Source organism: Rhipicephalus sanguineus, chromosome 1, assembly GCF_013339695.2.
Source record: "Rhipicephalus sanguineus isolate Rsan-2018 chromosome 1, BIME_Rsan_1.4, whole genome shotgun sequence".
Lineage (NCBI taxonomy): Eukaryota > Metazoa > Arthropoda > Arachnida > Ixodida > Ixodidae > Rhipicephalus > Rhipicephalus sanguineus.
The window spans coordinates 118,750,093-118,764,271 of record NC_051176.1 but is presented as its reverse complement, the minus strand read 5'-3'; the positions used below and the strand labels follow the sequence as shown (position 1 = coordinate 118,764,271).

Below are 14,179 nucleotides of genomic sequence, written 5' to 3'. Positions count from 1 at the left end.
GTCTCGTCACCGGCTCTTGCTTTATTGCGATGACAATTATATGGACACTCGCGGCGCATTCTTGCCCTTGCGGTCATGTTCCGTATAAAGTCCAAATCGATAACATCGCCGTGCGCGTCGTATGTTCTATGTGCGAGTGAAAGCGTGCGAAGGCTGCCGACGGGCGGGGCTTAAGCAGAGATGAAACGCGTCGTCCGGCTCCGTCGCGCGATGGAGTATGAAGGGGTGCCGGTTGGGGGAGGAAGGGGGGTAGTGAACTGCGTCGCTCGGGCAGAAACTGTGAACGTTGATAAAAGGGGCGCTGTCGCGCGCTCTATCTTGACAGAGATTAGCTGACGGCTCATACCTTTGTACGTGCTGTGCTCTCGCCGCTTAGTTCGCGTTCAAGCGATGACAGCACCAAAACCGCTCTGCTCTGTGGAGCGGCCGTGTTCCCTTACGCCAGCGTTTTGTAGAGTTACGCCAGATCGGATCCTAAAGGTGTTCGCTGCTTGCCGTTCTTTGTATGGCATTCCACTCTGTTGTTGCCGCATTCATTGTTTCGTCCTTGCGGCGAAACTGTTACCCTGTGACTTTACCGCGCGCGCCGGATCGCAGGCTGTGACGTTCGGCCCTTCATTTCAAAACCGAAATCGATCCTCTGTGTCGTGCTGGCGGCCGGGCAAGTGAGTGGTTGCTCGCGTCCGCCGTCAGTGTGGTCGGTCGTTGGTGCCGATAGCCGAGAGGTGCAGCGATCGCGACGACCGGCTCGATCGAAAGAAGGCCGCCGCGCGCCACGACGTCGTGCATGCAGGGAGTAGCGCATGTTGCGCCACCTGGCGGCTTCGCTAGCCAGGCCACTCTCCCTCCCATCCCAGCTGGCCGGCACGCGCTCTCTCCGTCGCGGGGACGACGGCGATGACGCGAGAGGGAGAGTTGCTGCAGCGTGCGTGCGGCGCGCTGACTCACACTCGCCGCCGCGGCTGCCGCTGCTGCTTCCAGTCGTCGTCGTCGCCCATGCTGTCGGGTCGACGTGCGTTCTCTTCCTCGGCGGCGCGTCGTTGCGGCTTCGGGCCACCGATCTCCACCGCGTTGTTTGTCGTCGGCACGGCTGCTGCGCGCGAACCTTCGGATGACGACGAAAGTTGTGCGGCACGGCTGTCCGCACTCCATCTGGATTAGACTGCTGCGGGCGTCGGCTACAGCGCCTTGAGAAGTGAGCGAGGCGCTACGTGTGCGACACGGAGCCACTGTGAGTCAATCAGCGTTTTTCTTTGTGTTTTTTTAACCTTTGCGCAGGAAGGGCTAGCTGCAATTCTCTTTCCTTGCGGCACCTTCGTTTTCTTCTCGTCGTATGCGTGCATGTACACGACAGTTCTCGTCGGCTGAGGCGACAGATGCGCATGACTATGTTCGTCTGGGCAAGGCCTGGCCAGCTGCTCTTTTCTGAGCGGCACTCGGACGTTTTGAGTGAAGCGCGTAAGCGGGCCTGCAACGGTTTTACTTTTTTCCATTATCGTTAGAGATGAAGGGCGCAACTAACCTTTCGATAATTGCGCGAGTCTCTGTAGTATAGGGATTGCTTATCTTTACAGTTTGCCTTATCCAATGCCTGATGTCTCCTGCCACATGCATTTTGCAGCGACGCTAATTCCGGCCATGTTATTCTAGCGGCCGTATACGACATGCCCCCCCCCCCTCCTTTCGTCATACTCACACCCACTTTTTTTGAAGCGCATTAGCTGAAACATCTCAACAAATTCTGATGGACATACCAACTCAGACTGCCATATGTGTCATCATTACTATTATTCCTTTAATTAGCCAGATATCGCGTACGTTTCTTTACCTTATGTACGTAATAGGTGCGCTTTCAAGGAAACGCACCTGTTTCGTACGCCTGATTGAATGGATCTGCGTTTGTTGTTAAATACTGCGTGCTGCTAATCGGATAGCGGTAAGGGACTCGCAACAAAACACCAGACGGTTTTCAGATAACGGCGGGTTGCGCAGAAAGTCTGTATCGCTTTCCATGTGTGCGTTATCAAAAGTGACCTCCTTGAGATGTCGGGATGCCGACATTTGTTCAAACCGCGAGCGTTGACCCCCTCGCCCTTTGGGGATGGCGCCAGCAATACGTGTTCAGGGTTGCTCTGTAGGGTGCGTCGAAGTCGAGCCTGGCTATCGAGACACTTGAATTGTTCGTGTGTTGACTTAGAGAGCCACTGTTCCACTTAGGGAAGCCACGCTGGTTATGTTTGTGCCTGGGGACGCTTGACGCTTTATTCCGCTCGCAACAGAGCTTACTGCACGTGACCTTTTTAAAAGATTCTAATCTAGGTTAAGTGGATGACTGTGCTGTATTAATTTTGCGAACCAGGCAAGACTTTTAATGCCCTTTTGTAACCTATTGCTACAGCTGCTACTACGGGTGAGAACCTATGAATAGAAATTGAATACTGGTGCATGTTCAAGCACAGTGTGTTTGTAAATATAGTTCGCATAAGTAACCGCCAAAGAATGTACGCCGTAGGGTCTGTTCTGTGTAAATGCACACCAGGTTAATATTTCTGGACGAATTACAGGTTTTGAGGCGAAGAGCCCGACAAAATGCTTTTAGCAATAGGGGTCGACTTTAATGCGTCGTTATGACTTTTTACCCACACACTTGATACGTTCAAAATAGGCAGGTTTGAAAGGTTCTGCAGATTCGCATCTGACTGAGTCATCAATACGAATATATAAGCGCTCATTTATCAACGAGGCTGCGCATCTGCGGCAGACTCTCTTAGCTTGCCCTCTCGCAGCGATGAATATGCAACCGCTGTTCGCACAGGAGCAGAGGGTGTGACGTTTATTTTTGCGCTGGCGTTGAGTGACGTGTTACCCAAGCTGGCATTTTTTTTTTTCTTTTCCCTCCCCAACCACATGGCCGCCTTGCCGTATGTGCTTCCGCTTGTATATATTCCCATTGTCTTCGTGCGCACGAAAGAATCCAAGAACAAGCAAAACTTCTCATTCTTATCCAGGAGACATACTATACCTTTAAAGGTGCGCGCGGACATTTGATTGTGAGGTAGAGAGACCGTCTCGTGCGATATGCAGTCATAGGATCTCCTGTGTTTCAAAGCGAAGACTGTGTCAGGCTGCATGACAAATACGCACGCTGTTATATCGCTTTAGCGTACAGCTTGCGGGTTGAAGCTTCGATATAGTATTTTTCTGTGTCGGTCCGTCGGAGAACGAGGGAGGGAGGATAAAAAAAAAAAAAGGCTGAGCGCTGCCAAGAAAAGCAGCTGCTGGCCTTTCGAAACCGCTTGTAAATCACATATTACCTAATCCAGTATACTTCTGGTCATGAAGTATTCACTTCATGTTGGTCACTTCAGCGCGTCAGCGTCTTCTGAATTTGACATAACGTTGCGGCCCTCCGCGAATACCGATTGGAGAGTCTCGAAAGCCTAAATAACTTTGCAGATATGTTAGATTCTGTATTTTAAGCCGTATAGCGAACTATTGCGTGCGCACCATTCCGAAACAGGACTGCTCCGGAGCAAAGCAATAAAAACCGCGATTGTCGGATATCTCGAACTTTTCTGTTCAGTGTGGCTCACTGAGTGTGTGATGGAGGAAGAGAAGGGAAATGAAGAAGCGAAGTTCAGTGTGTGCAGCGAGGTTGCCGTATGCACAATTAGGCAGTTGCTAACACCCTGCACGTTGCTGCTGCAAATGGAGCAGCGATGCGCAATAAGGAGCACTGTGTTATTATACGAACCCTGCGTGCAGCTGTTGCCGTGTATCAAGTTGTCTTTGCGGGAAGGCTATACCGTTCATGCGATTACCGATGCAGTATGCGACAATCACGCGCATTTGCATCGACCTGAAAGGATATCGTTGACAGCGCTGTCGCCTTCAACCCGGCCGTCGGGTGATCAGCCGATGTGGCGAAACATACGCGAATATGAATCGACATCGATTTGCGGGCCTCGGTTTACCACGCTGGAGGTGTCACGATCCTAACGCGATGCTGACGCAAGCGTGTGACGCACAAGCTGGAGCTCTACTGAAAGCAAGCGGCACAATAGGGCACGCTTGGTGAATGCGCGTCAACGGTATGGAGATGTGGCTGTTTGTATGGGGAGCGCTGCCTTGACTTTTTCGGTTTGTTTTTCGTTAGGTCATGGCGTCAGAGTATGGACGGGCGGCGTTTTCCATCACTGCGCTGTTGTCATGTTAGGTGACCGTTATAGTTTGCATGGGTTTGCCCCCGGTCGGTGTTTTCCAGTCTGGCTGTCGCGCGTTGTCCTTCCTGCCGTCTTGTATAAAGCGCCGCCTGCACAGGTCACTGGGTGCGTCCGGCTCAACACGGGCGCGGTTTACGACCGTCGTTGCTGCTGCTGCCGCGGCTATTCAGAGTCAGCTCCCAGTGATGCCACAGAAGGGCGCGCTCGTAAAAAGCCTTTAGTGGCCCGCTCGATAACGCCGGACGTTACGCCTAGGCGATTATGGAGCATCCGGCACCGGTGCCCCGGAACCGTGCTTTACACGGGCGTGCATCGAGGCTTTAAGGACCCGTACTTGGGTGATGGGGACGCTGTGCGCGGGCCGAATCGCGAATCCTTTAAAGCGGCACGAGAACTACAAGATCGCGCTCGCATACGCGTGAGAAAGAGCGACGTATGTCATGGCTATAGGTGAGGGCCAGCTATGTATACCGTCACCCTGGTCACTTTTGACTAACGCCGTGCGGTGGTAGCGCAGGCTGCTTCGCTCCGCACTTGATTTACGCCAGCTGGCCGAAGTGTCGGGAAGGCGTGCCGTGGAGCGGTCTTGAGCACCTGCTCTAGACACTTACCGCGCTTGTCTGCTGCCTTCTAGCCACGCATGCTACAACCCTGGGCTTTACAAGGCATTCCCCCTTCACGAGGCGGTTGCCGGCTTCTTGGCACAGTTTCAAATGTCCGACAACTGCCTCCTCTTCGTTTAACGCGCCTCGCATTACACGGAAGTGATGGTCCGTTATTTACAGTAAACTGGCGTGGCTGTGCACTTCACCGCCGCACTTTTTTTTTTTTGTCGCGCATCTTTGCGTAGTTACATTAAAGTATACCTGCAAGAGCCAATCCGTTTGTGAAGAGGCTGTTGAAACGTTGCTTAAACGAAGCAACAGTTATTCTCATTTTGACGCAGATATCGCGCTGCTCTGTATACGTGTGAACGTTTGGGTCTGCATGCTGTCAGCCGAGCTGTGGCAATAACAAAGCTGAGTGGTAGGCAGGTGTACACTTATTGTTGATGTACCCGCTGCGGAAACTCAGAGGCAATGTACTGGGCTGTTGTTAGGCTGTGGATTCGATTCCCGGCCACGTTGGCCGCATTTCGTTGAGTGCGAAATGCAAGAACGGCCATGTATTTTGATTTAAGTGGACGTTAAAGAACTCCAGATGGCCAAGATATATAATACGCGGAGTTCCCGCAAACGCGTGCCTCATAATTATATCGCGGTCTTTGCACGTGAAACTCTCGAATTAGAAAGTAACCTGTTGTTGATTTGACGAACTTATATGTGCGGGCTTTTGGCTTTTTCTCCAAAAATTAATCGTAAGAAGTGTGTTGGCGTACTGCGTTTTGTAAACAGCGATTTCTCTTATATAAATTTCTCTCGATCGTCTCTGGTGATGCGTTTTTTTTTGTTCTTTTTTTTAAGTTGTCCTATGCCACTGAGTGTATTACGCAGCTCGCAGGAGCTCAATGTGTCTATGTTTCTTATGAAGGCGCTGCCTTTTCTTCTTTCGCCTTTCTTCTGCGCGGATCGACTGACGGCCGTAAAAGCCGTCGTACGTAGTCGTCTGACATTTCGCAGATAGCCTGCGTGCAGGCACGTAGCCAGGATTTTTTTTCGGGGGGGGGGGGGGGGGGGGGCCAAGGCCTAATTGTTCGAAAGAAAGTCTTTCCATGGCAAGAACAAAAAAAAAGTTGCCTGGGAATACAGAAGGCTTGAAAAATTTCGGGGGGGGGGCGGGCCCCCCGCCCCCCCCCCCCTTGCCTACGTGCCTGCCTGCGTGCGTAAAGGGAGGGAGGGGGGGCTGCAAAAGCGTCAACGGAGGCTTCGCTGCAAGTCGAGTCGTCGCATGGCGAGGTTAGCGCCTATAATGAAAACAGCTCATTCGTTAAGCGCCGTCCGCGGCATTAGCCCCGTGAACGAACACTGGCGGCGCGGCAGTCGCAGCGATCTGACGTCACGGCAAGGACTCGCTTGCTCCGCGGCCGAGGATCGCCTTTTCCTGCGCCCGCCGCGTACCCGCTCTTTCGAGATACGGTGCTGATTAGTCTTGCGGTGCAAATCTCCCAAGGTAGAAGATGGAAGTTTACACTACTAGCGAAAGTTAGCTGTAGAAAGCGTGGATAATATAGCTTATAATGGGCAAATTCCCGTCAGGACGAAAGTTTCACTGTGAAAATGGTGATGCACGTACGAGAGCAAGGCATTCGTTGTTTTCACCACGTACTCCAAGACATTGGTGCTAATAAAAGTTACACGAATGGTTCTAACTTCATTAGAACTTGGCGTAGACTCCACGGTTAGAACATGCGTCCCGAAGAATTACAAATGAAATTAGGACATTTTTAATTCACTAAATACATTGCAGTTTATCGTACAATTTATGTCTGCCTTTACAGATTATCTAGGTGATTTGACAGAATTGCACTTTCTGCTACAGGAGACTTTTGGATGAATCTGTCTATCATAAAGACTCATTTAATACATTTGGAACATTAAACAACACAATACTGCCACACACACAATGGTTTCGGAAATGCTGAGATGTTAGTATACTTGGATTATGTAAAGATTTCTTCTCATCACTCGTCTGAAATTATGTGGCCGTATACCCTGATTTGCATAAACTGCTGGTCCGATCAACCACCGGGTCAGAAGCGGTAATGTTAAATTCTCGTGGGAGCACTGTTGATAGCAATCGTCTGCAAAACAAACGCGTGAAAGTCGAAATGAGCATTCTGAACTGATTCGATGGCACTCTCAGTGAGGTAGCCCACGTATTAATTAAACGTCCTTCGCCTCAATGAGTCAATGAATGGTCTGGCACGTCATGTCCGCATAAAGGTTGATGATGCTCAGGGGCATATCAAATGCAACGAAAAATAATTTCTAAACTGGTACTTATACAAATGTAACAGCGCCGTTGCTGCGATGCTGCATGAATACACAAGCTGACAGCAATAAGAAGTTTCCGCAATTTACCTCAACTTGTTCTTGGTGAAATGAAGCCCTGAAATTATTGCGAGGAAAACGTGAAACTAAACAACGTGATGACTGAGCGAGTACACAGGAAAAACAAACACAAATGCGGCGGTGCTCAGGCGAGTGCCTTCGAGATATTGTGTTAAACTCATTACTGTAAGCGTTTTTATAATCGTGCGCAGGTCTTGGCACACCCGCGAAAACGCTGTCCGCAGATCGCGGATACGTCCCATGCAAATACCACTTGGCGAAGCCATGATATTTTTTAAGGGAATCACCCGTGACGCAACCTAATAATGTGAATAAGGTGTCTAGCGTGCCAAGACTAAGTCATGACTGTGATATTAATTTTGACCGCCTGAAGTTCTTTAACGTGCTCTTGTATCTAAGTAGAGGGATGTTACCCATCGTATTGCAGCTGCTGTGGTCGGGAATCAGACCCATCCCCGAGGTTAGCAGCGCGGCACAACAACAAACCTGATCACGGGGCTTTCAAGCGCGGACACCGCTGGCGACTGCGAAGGAAAAATGTATAGCTTTTTGCCGTTTTACTAGGAACATTATCGATGCTGTTTTCGTCATTCATCTAAAGCTTGAGACAGGCAAAAAGCAAGTGCAAACAGCGGAACAGCGCACGAAGCAAGCGCATGATATGCCGGCGCGTCACGGCAGGCGTCGGAGAGTCCTTGCCGTGACGTCATCCAGGCCTCCCGCCAGGCGGCGCCACCCCAACTTCTCGGGGCTAATAGGGTGATAAATGCCTTCCGAAATCACCACTACAGGTATATATAGTGTCACTTGTTACCAGCTGAAAGAGGTTGTTTGCGTCGTTGTTTCGTTCACGATTTGCCTCTTTGCCTAACCTAAATTAAACGATTACGCCTGTTTCGGCGCTGCAATGTGTTTCGTGATGTGTATGCTCCCACCATTATAGCTACACGTGAACGCACGTTCCACGTTCCACGTTATAGCGGCACGTCGAGAAGTGGAACGCGCGTTCAATATTGGCAGCCGCGGGAAAACTGGAACGCGCGCATTCGTAACTGCGCTCATTCTGAAGGACACGTTCCAAAAGACCAAAAGACTGTAGGGACATATAAAATGATGGTGATACGTCACCTTAAGTTATGCGAACGGGCAGTGATTGCGATTTTGAGTATGTAACGAGGCCGAACTGGATATTATACTCGCGGAATGACTGACCGCACCGCGGACGTGCTTTTTACACTTCAACTTATACCTGCAGTGCGAATATCAGCGAGATATACTTTCGTTGCTACGGGGGATGTGGAAATAATACCTGCTCGTTTATAACAGGGGAAGTAGATACAGGGCCGGGTGGAGAGATTCATGCGTATGCTGTGTTTGCACGAGCAGCCGTTGATAGGAGCCAGTGTTGTTGCATGAGTGCCATACAGATTTGTTTCTGAAGACTTGACTTTACTGACCAGCCGTGGTACCTTAGCGCGCAAGGTGTCGCGTTTGTGCTCGAGGGCGCGTACTCCATCCCCGCGCCACGGCGGCCGCATTTCGATGGGCGCGAAATGGAATGAACATTCGTGCATGTTACTTAGATTAGATGTACCTAGATTTATAAGTGCACGTTAGAGAACCCCAGATCGTTTGAATTTAATCCAGAGCCCCCACTATGACATGCCTTATGATCATGTCGTTGTTTTGGCACCTAAAACCCCAGGAAGATTTTACTGCGCTAGTATAAAGCTTATCGCACATATGTGCATTGGCCTAAGTTTAGTTCTCAGCATTGAAAACAGTCGCACTTTAGCGCTAGGGACGGCGCCGTCCTGGTGAGCTTATTTCGTACGAAATCAATCAGGAGGGGTGTAATTATCGTTCCGTGTTGCGTATGTACGTTTTGGTATACACGTTGCGGCGCTACATGTCAACCCCATGCGAAGAGCACTCCGTGCGCCATATAAGTGAGCACCGGATCGCGGGCGCATGCGTACCGCTCATGCGTCTTCCTGACGTTTGAGCGACAGTGCCTCATCGACTGTGGCGCGACGTTTGCCGCTGCACAAAAGGACTGCGTGTATTTTTTTTTCTTTTTTTTCATTCCTTGTCCCTCGGGGCGACTGGCGTGATCGCTTTTGTTCGCGCCGGGCGTCTGTATTCTCTGCGAGGCATTTTGCCCAGTCACGTTCGCAAACCTCGGGTCTCCCTATACGCGCAAAGGCTGGTTGCTTGCTCAGACGTCGTTTGTGCAGCGCGGGACCCGTCGTTTGTCTTGGCCACAAACGCGGCTTCCTCTCTGCCGCGCCCGTCCTCCTTTGGACACCGTCATCATTCGACATTTAGTGCGGCGTCACGGAGGCCGTATTCTGCGCGCGACGAATGTTTAGCCTTCCAGAGGGGCACACGTACTGACTTTCGTATTGTGGCTGATAAAGAGAGAGAAATAAACAAAACAGGGTATCGTGGCTCTCCTTGCGGCAATTCTAGGATGCCGCCCGAAGGAGGTCGGCCAGCGGCCGTTCTTCGCCATGCTGCGCCACGAACTTGCTACCGAGGGCTGCGCTTGATGACGTGAGCCCTGGCATCGTGGGAACTCGAGTTAAGGAGCCTTGGATGCAGCGAGCTTATATACAACGCCACACTGAAGCAGTACATGCAATGATCTACTTGCGTACCGTTATTTCACGGTTCCATTGTCCCCGACGCTACCAAATTTTCTCGAAAGACGACCGCTTCCTGTAGCTTCTACGTGTGGCGAGCTTTGTTTCAATTCACAAGGCGTCGGCGCCAGCGGTGATGCCGCTAAGTCTCCCGCACTCTGTGTGTGCACAAGGGCGGGCCCCTTGCAGCGCGTGACCTTGCGTCGACCCGGGTTCCTTCGGCGACGCCGCGTGGCCGGCGTCCGCAGCAAATGTAGGTGCGCCTCGGCGCACCTTCGAAATAGAAACTGGGCGCCAGGTGCGCCTTTATCCCCCGTACACGCCACGTTCGATCGCTCACTGCAGTTTTCGGGAGAAGGGCAGGGTTGGCGCACACGGCTCGGTGGTTCGACAGCGGCGCGAACTGCGCGCATGTCGTCGTCAGCCGCGTGAGTGGGCCCCGCACGTTACTGTAGCACGGCTTGGGGCAGTCCGTGCTGACGTCACTCTCAGGACGAGCCGCCCACGCCGGCGTCGCGCTCAAGTGCGTTGCGAAACGAGGTCAAGCCTCTTGCTGGTCGGGCGTTTCTAGAAACCGATATACGTGTACATACGTCGACCGGCTCTTGCGGTCATCTTGCGCGATCGTCGGAAGTAGCCATACAATGAGCTTGCTCGTGAAATCATTCCCTGTTTGCGTTTACGTGAAGGAATAACCAAACACATTGCGCGCTTTAACGTGAAATAACCACGGTGGGGTAATGAGGCACACCTTGGTGGGGTTCTGCGGATCAGTTTAACGTCTTGTAATGCGCGCACGAGCGAAACATTCCGTCCCCATCGGCCGGTTAGTGTTTGCGACCTTGCGCTCAGCAGCGCAATGACATAACCTAGATATTTCAGATATTTCATGTCTGTGTGACGTAACACCAACAGCGAATGCGCAGCAGGCTTATCCTGTTATCCATCGCGATGGCTCATTGTGTTAGTGTACTAGAATACCATATTCTGTCCTCTATACGTAGTGTTTCCTGAACAGGTTACGTGGCAGCACGACATCCTTTTGCACATTCTGTAATATATTTTTTTACGAAGTGAAAATTTCAGTGAGATGGCATTACCGCCCCAGGTTTCTTCCGATCCACTTTTTATTAAAGCGTATTCATCCCGTTTCGCACTGATTGGAAGTTACCGTTCATACCGACTGACATGCGCGTACGCTATCTCGATTGTCATTTAACTCGTGGGGCTCCTTGTCCTGGTCAGATACGGCCTTCGCCTTGTCATCGCCGGAGTACAGTATTAATGAATCAAATTACATATAGGGACACAATGGAGCGAAGGTTTCGTTATTGCCTTCAGTTGGCTGCTTGCGGCATTGTCTTCTTTCAGGAGGTCGTGGCGTATGCATTTGCGCCACTTTCCGTCAGCGTGGGAGCCACATGCAGTATGTCATGGTCACAGGATGAAAAAGGCTCGAATGCGTGATGTGGTTACCACACCCAACACCGGTGTGACTCGTATCGGAGCGGTATCCACTCTCGATTCGTCTGTGTGGGAGATACCTGTCGAGGGACACGTATTACCAGCCGTGAAAGTTCTCGGACCGCGGGACTTTCTAAAAATACAAAAAGTAAGGAAGAAGTGAATAAATATTGTATTCCCATACCAATAGAACGTCTCCGAAGTACTGACTTAAATTTGTGTACGACCCGTTGTTAGCACAGCACATACCGCAGCACCTTTACCTTGTCTTAGCGGCGAATGTACGGCAGAAATGACTTCTCTCGAATTTCGTGCTCCGAAAGCTTTCACGGTGTAAGCAGGAGCAGTTAAATCCGCACGAACAGGGCGTAAATTCCAGCGAACGGCGATTCATCTTGGGATAATTCCGTGGTTTCGGGTAACAATAATCGGCAAGGCCGAATACAGTGGCTTGCGTTGGAACTCTGACCTTTCCAGTACCGCGCCACTGACTTCTGGCTTTCGCTGTGTACAGGCACGTGTAAGCAGGTGTAATACCTAACTGCGGCTATCCTGCGGGCAACGTTTATTTCACACGCGTGACTTCCTAAATACTGTTTTCTCTTCCGCGACCTAATTTCTTCTTGCTTCTGATTACGCGTACAAAAGCAAGTCACTGCTGTATATAATCTCGCAAACCAGAAATGTGACGGGATCCATACGCGCGATAAATAACTGTACGACGGGTGGTGCGTGTTCACGCTCAACGGGCTTGCTGCCACGTGCATTTTAAAGAGAATTGGCGCATCTGTTTCACTTGCGATATGATTCGCGGGCCGCGGGCCCCCATTCAGGATTCAATTTGTTACTGTTTCTCTCTGGCGGCGTTCACGCATCCTGCAGCCCTGTAGAGTCGAGCTTCGCGTCGGGAGTGGCGGCTCAGCTGCTGTCGAGATCCGTGCGGGCATGGATTTTCTACTCGCGCGCAGCTGTGGGGCAGCTGTGCAAGGTCGGCGCCGCTCGGTCTGCGTGCGATGGGGCCACCGCTGCTGCGAGCGCCTCTCTCTCGCCAAATCTTATTCGGTGCAGCTGACACACGCGATATTGCGAATTGGGTGTCCTTCGTCGCGGTCTCTGGTGCGCGCCCTATAGTATCTCGCATATTCATACATTCGGTCGTGCATTAGTCACGGATTGTCTCGTGGCGCACGCTAGCCGCGCTCACTGCCTTCGCATATCGCGTGCGTGTCGTGAATAAGCCCGGAATTAGTTTTCTTTGTCAGTATGCAAGTTTATGAAGGTTTAACCGGTCGCGGGGGTCCGTTGTTAGTGCCTTAATATAGGGCACACGTGCGCTTAATGTAAGAGCGAGATAACAATATTATGAAACGGGATGAAATGAGACTGTAAGTATGAGGCGGGACAAGGTAATTGTATGAAAGTAAATCTCGTAGGTCCCTAGTCTGTTTGATAACGTTGTCGACCATGCGTCGCAGACAAACGAATTCCAAACACTGACGGCTTTTGCGTGCATTATCAGTCTCGCCGTTCATGTGCCGTGAGAGGCGGCTTCCCTCTTCAGTTCCGTGATTCGCTCTGGTTTGGCGCTGCTTGTGCGCCGGTGTCCTTCTGCAGCAGCGGCAGCTCCCCGCTCCGCTGCTTCGTCGGTACTTGGGCTGCGTTCTCTCTCTTTCCCCCGCTGCCGTCGGTTTTTTTGGGGCCGTTTCTGACGGTTCTTTCGGCACGGGTTGAGAGCACACACCGCTATCCCGGATTCACGCTCTGATAATCCGCGCGTTCTTTCCACGCCAAAACCTGCCGTGTGGGGGGAGGGTGGGCAGAAAGGAGGTACGAGAATGAACAAACGAAATACGCGCGCATGTAGGTAGGTGCGGACTCGCGCTTGCATGGAAAATTCGTCCTCGTCGCGCGCACGCTACACGCGGAGGCTGTCTGCCTGCGCGCCCGGTGAAAACTGCCGACGGCTCCCGAGCGCGCGCTCGGATCCTTTCGCTCGGAGTGTCTGATCCCGTTTCACTCGGCGCTTCTCTTTCTCTTGACTCCGTGGTGCGAACTGATTCGCGGGAGAAGAGGTGGTGTGGGCGGCTCCGTGGCTGGCCGCCTTTTCGTCGTCGCCGTGTTTGCCCTTGTGCGCGAGCGGTAGTGGCTGGCGGCCGCGCGCCGGCGCTAAGACGCGCTCCTCATCCGACGGAGATCGGTTGCTCCCGACTTGGCATCGGATTTTGCGGCCGGCGGACCGCATTCGGCGGAGGGACGCTTCACGTAGTCCGGACTCTCCGCCACTGGCCACTTCCGCCGACCATGGGGTGAGCGCGCTTCATCTCCGAGAGCCTTGTATACGGGTGTCACACGGGAACTTTCGAGTGCGATCGAATTTCTCGACCGAGATTTACCCTCCGCCATATCTTGCGCAGATATTCCAACCGCGTTCAAGAAGTACGATCGCGATCAAAAATGCAGCGTGCGACACTCGTATTAGACGAAAAAGAAAAAAGAAAGACGTAGTGCAGTCTCGCCGTAACGCCTGTTTGTAGCACTGCGCGCTCCTGGCGTTCTTCTTTATTATTTTTAATTGTTCACTATAATTGAAGGGGGAAAATGTGCGACGCCCAGTGACTTAACTGTCCTTTAGTTTATTAAGTCAGTGTTATCATAAACACTATCCGGTGTATAATGATCTCGCGGAAAAAACGTGTTGGTGCGAGAAATCTGGCTAGTTAGCTTTCAATGAGTACTGCTGCACCCCCAGACCGAATCGAGCTTTCGGCTGCGTTGTTCTTGTTGCCTTCGGCCATGGGTGGCTTGACGAACATGAATGTCTGCCAAGTTGGCATCG

At 51.6% G+C, this 14,179-nt stretch overlaps 1 protein-coding gene across 4 annotated transcripts in view; it reads left to right on the top strand.

Annotated features, from left to right (window-relative positions):
* The window catches only part of LOC119396750 (uncharacterized), a 296,740-nt gene that overhangs the window by 246,040 nt on the left and 36,521 nt on the right, over positions 1-14,179 (top strand). Inside the window, exon 1 of one of the 4 annotated variants that reach the window (XM_037664086.2) lies at positions 943-1,231. The exons of 2 other annotated variants lie outside the window; for them this stretch is intronic. The gene's annotated coding sequence lies outside the window, so the exon portion shown is untranslated. Of the gene's footprint in view, positions 1-942; positions 1,232-13,401; positions 13,650-14,179 lie in introns of those variants that run through there. One more of the 4 variants, XM_037664094.2, reaches the window with a different exon arrangement.